Below are 16,979 nucleotides of genomic sequence, written 5' to 3'. Positions count from 1 at the left end.
ATTAGCCTGTGTGCAGACCGAATATCATTTCTACTGGGAGACCCTTCCTGGGTTTCCAGGTATAAAAAACAAAACAAAACAAAATTTACCTCTGTTCATTGTTTTATTACAGCCTCCCCCTAATAGTCTTTCAGGCTTTGATACCTCTCTACAGGTACTTTTGGACATACTTTTCACTAGTCTTTAACAATGTGAAGGCATAGTCTCCACCGGCCCTTTTCATTTCTCCTTTTGTGTCAGAAACATTACAGTAAGTATATAATGTAGTGACCTATATCCATATGAATTGGAATGTTCGAGATATATTAGTTCTGTAAGAAGCATTAAGATGGCTCCTGCAGTTTTGCCTAGTGCTAATGGTAGAGTGCTTGCCTAGCATGCATGAAGACCCAGGTTTGATTCCTCAGTACCACATAGGTAGAAAAAACTGAAAATAGTGCTGTGGCTCAATAGGTAGTGCTCTAGCTTTGAGAAAACCCAAGAACAGTGCTCAGGCCTTGAGTTCAAGCCCCAGGACTGTGGGAGGGGGTGAGGGGGAAGAAGCATTTAGAAAATCTTTTTGTGTTTTGGAAAATGGGTTCTAACTTGTGAAAGGTGCATTCTTAACCAGTGTTGAGATGTGGCCTGGGTGAGAGATGGCCTGAGATGTTGCAACACTCAATTCTTTCTGCTGTTACCTTTTTAAAATTCGAGATTCACTTTGTATTGTCTTACAATCATTGCATAATATCAAAAGATTCACCAGAAAATGATATCTTGAAGTCAGCATAAGTTTATTATTCTTGTTCATTCCCCAAGTACATAATATCTTTATGAAGAAGTTGCTGTGGTACATGTTTTTGCAATACTCCATTGTCATGTTGAGAGATTCTATATCACGGGAGCTACTTTTTTATGTTTTCTTTTTTAAACAGCATGACAGTCATTTGAACTGTACATCTGTTAACCAGAAGGCCAAGCTGACTTTGATTTAACTGCCTTCCTGATTGCTATATTGAAAACCCCACATCCCATGCCACCATCTGGTGCCATTAACCTCTGAAATCTCTTGAGGCAATCTGTGCTAAAGGTTTTGAGAGAGAGAGAGAGAGAGAGAGAGAGAGAGAGAGAGAGAGAGAGAGAGAGTGTTGAAAGGCATAGTCAGGCTTTTTATTCCACATAAACTTGCTTAGTGAGTCAGAAAAGTTACTTCATATCTATATTTTATGAAATTCCAATTAGATGATACATATACATTTTCCCAGCATAGAGGGGGGTGAGACAGGAAAAGGATAACTTTCTGGCCCACTCTGAGCTAGAGAGAGAAACCCTATCTCAAAAAGTTCAAGAACAAAACAACACAAAACACTGCTGGGTGCCTATGGAATTGTAGCTACACAGAAAGCTGAGACTTAAAGGTCGTGATTTGGAGCCTGCTGGGATAAAAAATGTCTGAAATACCAACTCCAATGAATGAGGTAGAAAGCTTGACTGGGAGTGTGGCTCAAAACTGTAGAACAGAAAAGTCTGAGCCAGAGCTCAAGGCTTTTGAGTTCAAGCCCCACCCAGTCTGGGCACAAAACAACAGCAACAACAAAACCAAGCATTTCAGGTAGTGTCAATGTTAACATTATGGTAGAGAATGCCTATGCATCACAGAATTCCACTTTCCTCCCATGTGTTTTCCATATATTTACAGTTTGGTCTTGAAAAGCAAAGCCTCTCCTCAAGTTCTTTTAGGGTTAGTAATCCCCACTCCTCTTTCCTCTTGGAGGTTTGGGCAGACAGCACAATTGTAACCAAGGAGCAGCCTCCGCATTGAGCTCAGGCCTGAGCACTTCAATTAGTTCATTAAGGGTCCAGGGAAACAAGAAGCAGCACAATTTCTGCCTCATAGAAAAGAAGGGAAAGGAAATGAGATTGCCAGATGGTCTCAGAGAAGGCTCTGGACACACAATACACCTGTGTAGATAAACTTCTGCACAGTACTGGAATCTTGACAAGAATTTGCACTGCATTTTACAGTTTGAAATAGATACTATAAGATGTATCTACTTAAAAGGTTTTTATTTTTTTCCTAAGCAAGGTATTTATTTGTTTATTTACTTATCGCCACTACCTTTCCTTTCTTACTGGTTCCACATGAAGTCTGCTATATTCACAAAGACACCTGACTTTAAAAAAAAAAGAATTTATTAATCTTGATTTTTACATCGTATTTCAAATGATGTATTTAATAAACAAGTATTTCAGAAGTGTCTATAATATACTGTTTTAGGTGCTAGATAGGAAAAATCCTGTTTGTGATAGAAGATGAAAAGTGTAGTGATAAACAGTTCAGTCTCCAAGCAACTGGGAAAAATTTGTTTCCCATGTCTGGCTTTTGAGAAAGAAAAAGGAATGAATGGGAGGAAATAGGCATCTCTGAGATTGTGTGGAAGAATTCAGGGGTGTGGTTCTGATCTTGGTTCTAACATTAGCTAACCATATGACGGTAAGAGTTACAATGAGGGATTGGGGATTTAGCTCAGTGCTTGCTTGCCTGGCAAATGCAACACCCTGAGCTTGGTTCTCAGTTCAAGCTCTGCTACTACCACTACCAACTAAAAAAAAATGCATGAAGAACAGCTTAATTTTCCTCACACAGGTTTGTCCTTTGAATATTAGAGTTTTTCCATAATTAGGAGAGGACCAAAAGAATGGAGGAATGAGGAAGGGAAAAAGTAAAAAGAAGGGAGGAGAAGGAAATGGAAGGAAAAAGAGAGGAAGAGAAAAAGAAGGGAGGGAGGGAAAGAAAGAGGGAAGGATGGAGGAAAGGGAGAGAAACACACACAGAGAGAGAGAGAGAGAGAGAGAGAGAGAGAGAGAGAGAGAGAGAGAGAGAGAGCGCTCTTAGAGCTATGCTCTTTCCTAGTTGCTTGAAGGAAAGTATATGGGAAGTAAGAATGTTACTGTACTGTCACATTATCTTGCATTATCATCATGTCCCTGCTTTTATGTGAGAGGAAAAAGATAGAAGACAAAAGAACACAATGCTAAATGGTGATGCCATCGTATCAAGATTCTTACTGCTCCTCGGCTTTTCTTGGCCTAATAACCTAATATATTTACAGCAATTTCACTAATAACATTTCTCTCTGCTCTGTATGAACAGCACTGGTGATGAGGCTGATAGCAGGCAATGAGTTGTTTCATAGTCCAAGTTATAAGCTTAGCCTCATAAAAACTTCCTTACACATAGAAGCCAATCATAAAAATACATAAGGGAATTATACATGTGACGGTTCTTAAAAGAATGGCATTTTATAACAGCTTGTGAGTTTGTGAACATGACATTTGTACAGAAATGGAAAGATCTGTATATGTAACTCAGTGAGCTGTAAATGGAATGCTATGAATGGAATGCTAGAACTCAGGGGCTTTCCAGAAAATTGAGACTGTTTCTGTGTTCCTCTCTAGAGCTAAGATGGTTTAAGTGATCAAATGGTTTAAAGGATCAAATTACTGCTAAAAGACATTGTATAATATGTATTTCCTTGATCTGCTAGTTCTCAGAAGACATTTATTAATATTTACCTGTCATGTCATTATGTAATTGGATTTTTAGGTGTTGTTGAATTTTTCATAAGCTTTCCTGGACTTGATCCTGCAGTGGCCAGTGGAGTGAGAATCTGGGAAGAAGGAGACAGAAGGAAGATGGTTGAATGCAAATATTCCCTAGGAAGCAATCCCTTTCCATTTATATGCTACCAGAGGAAGGTATTTACCGAGGTCATATTCTTTCAGCTATGTGAGATGGTGGAACTCCGTTTGGTGCAACTCAAGAACACTCTCCTATACCCTTGCTTGAATAGCTCATCCTTTTCCTATTACTCAAAAGTATAACTATCCATATGTAAGTCAGCAATTCTGTGGACTGGCAAGCTTTCAGCAATAAGAGATGTGGCTTTGGGACCCATTGTGTGGGTGTCATTGTTCTAGGATATGTAAAACCTTGTTTAAAAGAAGTCTATTCACTGCTCAATCTAAATTTTGCCTTTCATTAAAAAAAATCCCTCTGATTGTTCAATCAGTTTGTATTGTCAAAACCTGGAACCCTCTTATGAAAGACATAATTCTAAATGGACTTAAAATTAAACCATTTTGCGGATAAAATCACAGGGGTGTTTCATTAGAAGTAATAATGGCTGTACCATGTATTAATCCTTTATTCTCTGCTACACAATGGGCTCCATGTCCTCTATGTGAGTTCACATAGTCCTGACAATGAAGGAAGCCAGGGTTATTCTTCTAATGTGGATGCCTTTAGAAAGGCAAAGTCACATTCAAACTACATAGTGACTGTGTTCTGTCCAATTCTGAAGCCTGTGTGCCCTCATCATTCATTTTAGCCTCGCAGAGTATACCTTAAATGATAGATATTTTTTCTTTTTGGAAACTGATTTGGCTGTCTCTGAAAGGAAGATATTTCTGAAAAATGGCATGCCATTGAATTTCCCTTTTGAGGTTTTAAGAGAAGGTATTCATACTTACTGAATACTAAATGTTGCATTTCCTTAAAATGTGCATTGAAACCGGATGGTCCATGTAATGCCATTTGCAGGTGGCTCTGTGGGAAAGTGGTTAGATCATAGGCAGGAAGCCTCTTAGAAAAGAGACAACAAAGGGTTGTCTCCTCACCCATCCCCCTGCCCTGGTCTGCTGCGTTGAGGCTGAGGGGGGATGATGATTGGCTGTTTACAAAGAAGTGGCCTGGACTAGAGCCAAAGCTATTGGTACCTTGTTCTTTAGCTTTCCAGCCTTCAGAACGATGAGAAATAAATGTGGGTTAAAGACATCATATGGTATTTTTGTTATATCACCCTAAGCAGTCATTAATATTCTCTGATGATCACATGTAACTAAGATACTTTGTCAATTTCTTTTTCATTTTTTATGGCTGGTCCTGGGACTTGAACTCTGGGCCGGGCTCTATTTCTGAGCTTTTGCTCAAGGCTAGGGCTCTACCATTTGAGCCACAGTGCTGCTACTTCTGGCTTTTCCAGAGTAATTTATTGTAGATAAGATTCTTATGATTTTCCTGTCCAGGCTGGCTTTGAAACATGATACTCAGATCTGTCTCCTGAGTAGCAAGAATTATAGGCGTGTGTCACAGGCTCCTACTTTATACTTTGTCAAGTTCTTAATCCTGAAAATATGACAGGATTCTCAACCTGAAAGAATAAGCTGGCGTGGGATGAACAAGAATCCAGGAAGCTTTTAAAATGCCTCAGTGCTTTTTAGCTATTTTTAAGCTAATGTATTTTTATACCAATATAAGGATGTAAGTAGAATGAATCCATTAATCATAGAAACTGTATAAATCTCACACTACTCTTAGGAGAAATCTGTTAATACTACTGTCATATGGACTAAAGGATAAGATACTAAAACATTTCAATTCCAATTTGAAGTAAGAGCAAAATATTTACCTAACACTTAATTAGTACCAGGCATGCATTTCCCACAATAACTCTATAAACTAGATATCTTCCATAGCATTATAAGTAGAAGTAGATAAAAGTACATATACAAGTTAGAAGTAGATAAAAGGCAGGCAAAGTTACATGACTTTTCAAGACCATAAAAAGTTCCAGGGTTAGAATGAAAGCCATAGTCCATCTCTAGAATCTTCTTGAGACATAATTCATCCTCTTCCATATCCTTCCATATTTTACATCAAGGGTGCTATATGTGTTGCTATTATGTTTCAATTGTGTGTTATATTTTTTCTGGAGATGTTTCTCAGTGTGATTAAAATGTATAACCCTGGATTAAATGTATTTAATTATGCTATCTATTCAGTAGTGTTTTTATTTATATTTCTTCTAGTCAAGGTCTTGTACTTTTTGAATTTATCAATGCATTCATTTACAAAAGATTTTTCTAAATATTTGGGAACATTATAGAAACTCTATTCCTGTTGTCAGGACCGTACAATGTAATGGAAATGATGTGGTCCTATAATCTCAGCACTTGGGAGACAGAGGCAAGAGGATCATGAGTTAGAAGCTAGTGGGACTACAAAAAGAAAAACTGTTTTAAAAGAAAGAAGCCCAATAAAATGCTTGCATAGCATGCATGAAGACCTGGGTTCTATTCCTTGGTACCAGATACATAGAAGAAGCCAGAAGTGGTAGAGCTCTAGCCTTGAGAAAGCCAAGGTCAGTGTTCAGGCCCTGAGCTCAAGCCTGGGACTGACAAAGAAAGAAGAAAGAAAGAAAGAAAAGAAGAGAGAGAGAGAGAGAGAGAGAGAGAGAGAGAGAGAGAGAGAGAGAGAGAGAGGGAGGGAGGGAGGGAGGGAGGGAGGGAGGGAGGGAGGAAGGAAGGAAGGAAGGAAGGAAGGAAGGAAGGAAGGAAGGAAGGAAGGAGGGAAGAAGAGGGGGAGGAAGAGGGGAGGGAGGGAGGGAGGGAGAGAGAGAGAGGGAGAGAGAGAGAAAGAAAGATCAGAGAGAAAGAAAGATCAGAGAGAAAGAAAGATCAGAGAGAAAAAAGCCTTCCAGTTCCTCTGAGGGGATAATGCTCTATTGGAGCGGGCACAGCTAGCCTGGCTGCATTATGGGGCAGGTATTGATTGCAGTGAAATTGGTGAGCATTCGTGGAACTGTAGGGGACTTATTTTTGTCAGAAGAGAGCGAGGCATTGAAGATGTAGCGAACGCTGACTTGGTTCTCTGAGAAGTCACATCTAGAAGAGACCTTAGCATCATCACATCTGATTTTCTCATCTTAAAGTATAACATGCTGAGAACGACAGGAAGAAATGACCTCTTAAGGGCACCCTTTGCCGCCCTCCTGGTGGCAGGACATCCTGTGCCTCCTGATTCATTTCTGAACCCCAAGCCTTTCTTAGTGCTTCTTAGTTTTTGACAGACTCACCTGCTTCGGTATTAGTTACCTTCCTCATGGTTTAAAGGGGCACACTCTCAAGAGGCAGCTAAAACAGAACGTTAGCAATTAGTAAAAGTCATTAAGGAAAAGGGATGCTGAGTACGCAAGGCCGGTGTAGCGTTTGATAGATTTAGTGCCAAGTCAGGCTTGGAAGAGCTGCAGTAGTAGCAGATGGAGTTTTGTGCTAGTGATGACAGCAGGTGGGAAGCAGGTAATGGCAAACAGAAGGGCCACATAATATGGAAAGACCACCAGCACCTATTTCCAGGGCTTTGTTCCCCCTGCAGTTCACTGCAAAAATCTTTTGAGTGTGAACGACTTAGGTTTTATTGTAAAGAGTAAGTTGAATAGTAACACTTACTGGACTAATGCTTTTTGTGCTAATGTACTAATGTCCTAGTGTTAAGAACACTAGGGAATGCAAGATGAAAGGGGGACCAAAAAAAGAGGTATACTCAGGAGTAGCAATAAATAATACAAGAGAAGCCCAAAGCATTCAAGGAAAAGGTGTTATTTAAGATGAATGTAGTCGATGAGGTTAAAGGGGCCAGAAAACAAGGAAATTGTCCAATATCAAAGGCAGATAAATGCCACAGAGGATTAGACTAGTCGTGAGCAGGGCAACAGGGTAAATGACAAGCACATCTGTCATGGAAGATGTGTGGGAGAGGTAGAGGGCTCTTCCTGTCACCATGTAGATGGGAACAAGCCTCTTGAAACCCTTTCAACTCTCAATTTATGTCTATAATGAAATAATTCCCAAAATCTCTTCTGGATTTTACAAATTGGAAAATTCAGAACTCTTCTGAAAAATTGTTAGACTAATGTTTTCAAATGTGGATGTGGGCTAGCAATGGAATTCAGATTTTTAGGTGGTGTGTTTATCATAGTTCCATTACTGATCGCATCATTTGTATCGGATTGCCATGTGGTTAAGCAAGTGATATTGATCTTTGTTTTCCCTTCCAACTTTTCATTTCAGTAAAAAGTTGTATACTGTCACAATGCTTCAGAAAGAAAGCATTTTCCATGATGTATGTGTGTATGACATTTTCAACTGTGTAGGTTTTGCAGTACACACCACAATGAAGCTGTATTGGCATTACGATAAATTAATTCGTAGATTCATGTATTCATTGGGTAAATATTTATGTAGTACCAGCTGTGGATCCTGCTACAGGTGGTCATGGAATGTAAACACAGCAAAATCTTGGCCCCATGCTATTGAAATTCTGCTGAACGGAGACTGACAGTAACAATAATAGGATAAATAGATAAATAGTGTAGGGTGTTAGTAGTAGAACAATTTTCTGTAGAAGAGTCAGTAGATCAGGATAATGTGTAGGGCCTCAAGGATAGATATTAGACAAGATGGTTGGTCAGTCCCATTAGGAAGCTGGTGTGTTAAAGAGAGGAGGGAAGAAATCATACAGATATCTTAGGGGAAAAATAATGTTATGCTTTTATTCATTGTTGAGTAAAACTGTGCAAATCAATATGATAGCTTAATATAAAAGCAGATAAGAAGCTTCTATGACTGTTGTTTAAAAAATGAAAATTCGAGCACTTTTATTTTCATATTAGCAATAGGAAGATAAAAAATGACAAATGGAAAATAAGCTAAATCAGAGTTTACTGGATTAATTAGCTAATTCTTATTTTTTGCAGCCACAGATTTGAATGAGATTAGTTATGATGTTTTGGCTCAGTTGTTCTTTTTCTTTTCTTTTTTTATTTATTAATTTTTTTATCTTTTATTATAATTAATAGAAGGGTTACATTATATTAGCCAGATAGAAGGTGCATTACTTAACAATCATTGCTACCCCTTGTCATGTTTTTTTCCCCTCCCCTCATCTTGTTTTCCTCCTTCCCTATCCTATTTCAAAGAAACAAATAAACATATATACAATATATCAGATAACAAGGTAAGATACTGTAACAATATGAAATAACCAAGGGACAACAAAAGAGATGGGAAATAACATAGTACATTAAGAAAACAGTCACACCTTATATGGCACTTGTTTCTATAGCCTGGAGGTCCTTTCATTTAGCCTCATCCTATATGGCCTTATGTATCTAGGTTTTGCCCTATTGTAAACCTCTGCTAGGAAACTCCAAGGTTTATACTAATTATGACAAATGAGGGAAACCATTGAGCCTATGTTCCTTTGAGTCTGGCTTACTTCACTTAATATGAATTTTTCTGAGTCTTTCCATTTCCTTACAAATGGTGCGATGGTGTTCTGTCTGATGGCAGCATAGAATTCCATTGTGTATAAATACCACATCTTGTTGATCCAATCATCAACTGAGGGGCATTTTTCTTTTTCTTTTTTTTTTTTTTGTTGGTCGTGGGACTTGAATTCTGGGCCTGGCGCTGTCCCTGAGCTCTTCAGCTCCAGGCTACCACCCTACCCCTTGAACCACAGCATCAGTTTTCTAGTGGTTAATTGAAGGTAAGAGTCTCCCAGAGTTTAGTGCCTGGGCTGGCTTTGAACAGCAATCCTCAGATCTCAGCTTCCTTAGTAGCGAGAATTACAGGCATGAGCCACCACATCCAGCTATTATTTTTCTTTTTAAAATCGCAAGTCCTTTTAATGTAGGCTATGACATTGTCTGTGGAAAAGTACATGTGACAATGTAAAATTTTATCTAAACTTTAGAAATACATGAAAAGGAAATTTCATTTCAAAACTTTGCTAAGCTTTGTGTGTTGAGCCTAAGAATCATCTGGAGCTATGACTTGGTTTGGTTTACTATTGGATCTGTGAGTCAGATGTATAAAGTTACATCTTACTTTGTGGAAAATTGATATTATAGAAATTATTTTTATCTAGTTGAGATGCTACTGATTTATTTCAGAGAAAAATAGATCATCCTGGCAGGCACTGATGATTTACACCTGCATTCCTAGCCTGAGATCTGAGGATTATGGTTCAAAAACAAGGTTTGGCAGGAAAGTACAAGAGAATCTTATCTCCAATTAAACAGCAAAAAAACAAAAGAGGACCTGTGGGTCAAGTGGTAGATCATGAATCTTGACTGAAAAATCTAAGAAACAATTACTAAGTCTTGACTTTAAGGAAAAAAAAGAGACGAAAAGAAAAGCAAAATTTTGTTTGATTTTCATGTAGTACATTAAACAGCTTTGAATGTATTTGAGTCATTTTAATCCTGTATCCTTTCTCTTTCTTTGATTTAATGTGTCTCTGATAGTCTCTTACATTTTTCTGGTTTCTTCGTTGCTAAATAAATCTTTCCTATACTAGGGTTCATTGTGTATGTATATAATTTACATCCACAACTTTCTAAAAAGTATGCATCACATGGACAGTTTATTAGTTGGCTTTGCGCAAAACCATATACACATACTTGTATAATTTTATTATTTTTAAGATATATACATATTTTATATAACATACATATTTATATGTAAATGTAATTAAACTACAGCCATTGGACTTTACAGTACTGTGAAAACTTGTTAAGAGTTTTAGTAAGGATGCCAAGCTGTTGTTTCTACCTTTGAAAATGGCATCTGAGGTCCACAGAGAGTTACAATACAAAAGCTGATGCTTTCCATCATGGAGTTAAATATGCATCCAGTCCAAGATTCAAGGAAGCAGATCTAGAAGGAGGATCTGGCAGGAGCCTAGCACTATCCACGCCAACAAGGCGAGCCTAGGATTGATGGCGGCATGCATGAGTTCCAACAGTGTCCGGTGCCACAAAGCCACTTTCTAAGCATGAGGGAGCTGGGGGAGACTTAATTCCCTGCTCTACTTCCACTTTCTAAAACTTAAGCCAAATGGCTTTTGAAGTTCATATGATTCTGGAAATCTGCAGTGTAGAGAAGGAAATTCTGGAAAACACAGTTCCACTTTAGCAAAGCAGATGTATACAAATCTGTCACCCTGTATTTATCACAGATTTGATGAGGATTGGAGGCTCACAGACATTCTAAAAGCCCAGTGATGGATAACCTAGGGTTTTATAACCCTGACTAGTAAAACCTCTCTTCTTGTTAACAATAATTAGGATGGTGGTATCAAGGATTCAATTAAGAAAACATTGCTCTCGAAATTTAGGCTTTCAGAATGTCAATGAATTTCAACAGCTGAATTTTTTGTGTCATTTTTATTGTTGCCTTTGTAACTCTTTTCCGTACACAAGGTAAGTGTTCTGAAACGCATGTGCATTTTCTGTAGGTACTAAGGGGTCATTTTCTTGATAATGCTTTTTAAAAATGTATAAGATTCCCTTCTTGAACACTTGTTTGTTAAACTTGTCATTTGAAATATGATGTAAAAAATCAATGTTAATAAATTCTTTAATAAAGATGTATATTCGATTTTCCAGTTTTTAAGCATTTGTGCACAGTAACAGATTTGTTATATGTGCCATTGATCTTGTAATTAACTACATAAAATAAATATGAAATTTTTTATTGGAAATCAAATGTTTCAGATACTTTTAAGTTATAGAATTGTGTTGAAGATACTATTACCTACTTTGGATCTTTTTTTTTCTTGTCCTGGAGCTTGAACTCTAGGTGAGCACTATACTACTTGAGCTACAGCACCATTTCTGGATTTTCTGAGTAGTTTGTTGAAGATTCTCAAGGAGTTTCCCAGACTGGCTTCTCAGATCTCAGCTTATTTTAGATGTTAAAGTTATTTGAGTACCTAATGTTCCTTCGTTTCTATCCTACTTGTAGGCTTTTCCTTTGTGCATATCTTTGAATCAATACGAAAACCTTTAATTGGATTGACACTTGATTTTTTTTAGCAATTGTCAAGTCCATTTGAAAGAGAGCATCTCTGTCCATCTGCACATAGTCACAATGCAAACCTTTCTGTTAGATAAAAATAGCAGAAATATGGATTGTTGTTCTTAAGGTACTATGTTATCTCTCATCTCTTTTGCTGTCCCTTGGTTATCTCATATTGTTACAGTATCTTACTTTATTACCTGATATATCGGATATATTTATATTTGGTTATTTGAAATTGGATAGGGAACGGGGGAAAACAAGATGGGGGGTGGTGGAGGGGGAGGGAAATGGGGACCAAGACATGTGAAAGGGTATCAATGTATGGGAATTAATGCACCATCTATCTGGCAAATAGCATGTAACCCTTCTATTAATTACAATAAAACATATATGAAAAAATAGCAGAAATATGGAATGTTTTATACAGTTTTAATACAAAGAATTTTCTGTGAAGGACTTTCATTAGACATTTATTTTTCTATGATCAAGTGGCTCTCAAAATCTTATACTTGGAATATGATAAAAGAAATATACATGTAATATACATGTAAATAAAAACAAAGAGAAGTCTGTCCTCTTGCCACACATTTTCATATTTTTAGCTATTTCCTAGCATTATAAAATCACTCTTGTGGGGATAAATACTATAGATTGATGGATATAACACCATTAGCAAAAAAAGTTATGTAGTTTTCAAAGATGTATCCATTCAAAATCTATATCAACTGAGAAGATAATTTTTATAGCATAGACATTGAGTTAGAAAGTAAGCAAGAATTCTTGCTTCAGCCTAACGATAGAAATAGAGGATTTTAGTCAAGTATTTTAATCTATAAAATTTGTATTTCTAATATCTTAATTTTCATAAAAGATGACTCAGTTTTAGTTGTTAATTTTGTGGGCTATGCATAACATAGTAAATTCCCTCTCACAGTCCAGTGTCTACATGGTAAACATCGTAAGCCTAAAGCACCTTCTCTAAAGTGAGACAGCCTTGTCTCTGCCTCAGTGTGGTACATAACAGATCCTGAGGGCTGGGATGCAACCAGGCCTTCCTGTTGTCAGTCTTGATGATTCCTCTAAGGTCACAAGTCCACAACTTCTGGCCCAACAGAAAAACATCATGAATCATGAAAGCATAAATCATGAAAAACATCATCATGAAAAACATAAATCACATCGCTTCCACCAACAATGATTCAAACAGTTCTTCATGCTCAACATTCCCTTACTCATATTTATCACTATGAAGACCTCTAAACCCATAGGCCCTCATCTCAAATATCATCATAAACACAGCCGTCCCCTAAACAATTAACCACCACGCACCATGAGTATCAATTTCTACTTTCCCTCATTCAGAAAGATTCTCATGTGTTTCCATAATGCCAAGACTATAGAAGTCCATCTAAGAGAATCTAAGGACATTATTTCCTTTCTATTATCTTGCTTTCTACCATAACTTTCTTGCAAGCTGTAAAATACTCACCTCTGTGATGTAACAATCGTCCAGCTTGTGCAAACCATTGAGACAATTCCAGCACTGAAGAACCAAATCTATCTATTAACTATCTAGCCATATAAATAAATAAGCAACTCAATTATTGGAAAAAATATTATATCTACTCTAGTGATTCCCCTCTATAGACACACACAAGTACACATGCATGCACACATTCCATGTGCATGTACACACAAACACACATACATACACCATGCATGCAACTCTCAGTGTCTACCAATCTCTTTAAGATAAAGGCCAAATTCTACCCTGGTACCATGACTCTGCCTGCTCTTGTTCCAGCCTCCTGTCTCTCTCATTTCCCAGCTGTCTTTGCTATCCTTTTACATTATCCTTCACCTTTCAGTTCCTGGAAGGGCTCTGCTCGCTGTTGTCAAAAGGAAGAACTTTGAACACACGGTTCTTTTACTTTGTTTTGTTTTACTGGTGATCAAATTCACATAGCCTACAATTCACCATTTTAACCATTTTAAGGCAGAGAACTCAATGCGATTTCCATGTATTGACCAAGTTTTGTAATCATCACCTCTGCTGAGTTCCATTTCTATCCTTCCCCTAAAAATCCATGCTTATTCCACAGTCACTTCTCATTCACTGATCTCATTCAGATATTTCATATATATGAAATCCTATCATAGGCGGCCTTCTGAATCTGCTCTTTTTCACTTAGCAAACTGTTTTCAAGTTCTATCCACATTTATCAGTACCTCATTCCTTCTTATGGCAAAGTAGAATTTCTTTACATTGGCTACTGAATATACTTAGAATAATCTTTCTACTCACTTCATTGTCTCCTGTTCATCTTGCAACAGTCAGTTAATTCTATAATCACTTCCTCCTAGAACTTCCTGGACACCTCACCCAAGGTGAAGTCACATGCTTTTTTAAAATAAAAACACCAGATTTCTCCCTCGACAGCTTTTATCTCAGTCCCTAATTAAACATTCATTTAGGCATTGTTTGATTAGTGGCTATCTCTTCCTCTAGTATCTAAGACTCATGAGATAAGAAATAATGCAATATGTCAATAGCTATTAGAGGATCTGGTTCATAAACTTTTGTCAAAAAACTGTTACCTAAATGATTCCTACACATACGTAAATAAGTAGCACTAGTTTAATGGTCCCCCCTCCCTTTGGTGAAAGAGAGAGAAAGAAGTGGGAGGAAAGGAGGGAAAGAGAGAGTGTGTGTTATGTCTTAAATTATTCCCAATGGTAGTCCAGTTTGAATAGAAAGTGCTACCATGGAGAAATTCTACAGGGAATTTCCCTGGCAGAGAATAAAGGCACCATTGTTCAGGGGAGACTTCTTCCTCTCCTGAATTTCATCATCCAGAGACCATTTCACCTGAAAGCCTCCTTCTCTGAGACACGGTTGCATTCACTCTGAGGACTTCCATTTCTTCTAAACTGAGGAGCAGGCAATTTTGGTTTTATTAATTTCCTTTGTCCTTAATAGAAAAGAAGTAATCTGAAATCTGTAATTATCTTCCATATATCTTTCCTCTCCACTGTGTGTAATGTAAGTCTGATTAAAACTGGGCAGGTTTCTGTGATATCTGCAAGTGAAGGATGCTTTTCTTATTTTTCACTGGGAGTGTAATTTTCTGTTGGAATGTAACCTTTCTTATATCAGTGGTGGCTGTCTTTCCTTAATCCTTTTCTGATAGTTTTAAAAAGAAATGTTTCCTCTTTTAGGCTCTCACTTTACCTCAGACACAGACCATATCCTTTGTACAAGTGCTTGCAATCTATACGATACTGTCTTGTGTCTAGTAATTAGGGCTGGAGGCCTGACAGTCATTATCCTCATAAAGCGATGGTAAATTCTTCCATACTATTTACAGATAGATGGAAATTAAACTGAGGCTTTGATACTACACTAGAAGCACAATTTAACAAATTTAGTTGTGGTAGGGGCATTTTTATTTACATATTAATAATGACTCATAAAAGAAATTTTCTCCAAACTAGGAATCCATGTATTATTCCTCAGTATAATAAAGGCTGTGTATGACAAACCCACAGCTAGTATTATACTTAATGGTGAAAAGCTAAAGCCATTCCCTCTAAAATCAGGAACGAGACAAGGATGCCCACTCTCTCCACTCCTCTTTAACATAGTATCAGAATTCCTAGCCAGAGCAATAAGGCAAGAAGCAAGCATGAAGGGGATCCAAATAGGGAAAGAGGAAGTGAAATTTTCCCTCTTTGGAGATGACATGATTCTGTATTTAAAGAACCCTATAGACTCCACTCCCAAGCTGCTTGAGCTGATTCAAAACTTTGGCAAGGTAGCAGGGTATAAAATTAACCCTCAAAAATCAACTGCCTTCCTCTACGCCAACAGTGAGAGGAACCAGCCAACAATCAGGAAAGCAACTCCTTTTGCAATAGCCTCAAAGAAAATAAAGTACCTAGGAATTAACTTAACTAAGAATGTAAAGGACCTTTTGGATGAAAACTTTAAAACCCTGAGAAAGGAAAATAAAGCAGAACTGAGGAAATGGAAAAAGCTTCCATGCTCCTTGATCAGAAGAATTAACAACGTGAAAATGGCAATCTCGCCAAGGGCTATCTACAAATTCAATGCAATATCCATCAATATCCCAGTGTCATTCTTTAAAGAAATAGAAGAGGCAATCTAAAATAATAAAAGACTCCTTATAGCAAAAACACTTCTTAGCAGGAAGAACAGTGCAGGAGGAATTTCAATACCAAACTTTAGACTCTATTACAGAGCTATAATTATCAAAACAGCTTGGTACTGGCACAAGAACAGGCTGGAAGATCAATGGAATAGACTGAGGACTCAAATATTAACCTACAGACCTATGGCCACCTAATCTTTGATAAGGGAGCCAAAAAAAATAGAACAGAAGAAAGACAGCCTCTTCAACAAGTGATGCTGGCAGAACTGGTTAAGCACCTCCAAAAAACTAAAGTTGGCCCCTTCTTTGTCACCCTGCACCAGGATTAACTCCAAATGGATCAAAGACCTTGAGGTAAAAGCAGATACAGTGAAAACTTTACAAGAAGGAATAGGAGATACACTAGATCTCCTTGGCACAGGTCGAAATTTTCTTAATAAGGACCAAGAAACACAACAAATCAGAAAAAGTCTGGATAAGTGGGACTGCATTAAACTGCAGAGCTTCTGTATGGCAAAGGACATAGCTAGCAAATTAACTAGAAAGCCTACAGAGTGGGAGATCTTCACCAACCATACAACAGACAAAGGCCTCAAATCTAAAATATATCAACAGCTCCAAAAATTGAATCACTTCAAAACCAATCTCCAAAGAAACAACTGTCCCATTAAGAGATGGGCCAATGACTTAAAGAGAGTCTTCTCTGAAGAAGAAATAAGAATGGCCTATAGACACATGAAGAAATGCTCAACATCTCTGGCCAAAAAAGAAATGCAAATCAAGACAACTCTTAAGATTCTACCTCACTCCAGTTAGAATCAACAACTAATAACAACAGATGCTGGAGGGGATGTGGCCAGGAGGGATCACTACTACACTGTTGGTGGGAGTGCAAACTCGTTCAACTATTATGGAAAGCAATATGGCAGTTCTTCAAAAGAATAAACATAGAACTCCCCTATGACCCTCGGCATTTACTCAATCATCCAGAAACAAGGACATACTAAATCCACTAGCACAACGATGTTCATTGCAGCACTATTTACCTTAGCAAAGATATGGAATTAACCCAGATGTCCCTCAGTTGATGAGTGGATCAACAAGATATGGTGTTTATAC

This window comes from Megascapheus bottae, chromosome 2 (genome assembly GCF_031878675.1).
Source record: "Megascapheus bottae isolate mThoBot1 chromosome 2, mThoBot2.hap1, whole genome shotgun sequence".
Taxonomy (NCBI): Eukaryota; Metazoa; Chordata; class Mammalia; order Rodentia; family Geomyidae; genus Megascapheus; species Megascapheus bottae.
This window is presented reverse-complemented; position numbering follows the sequence as displayed.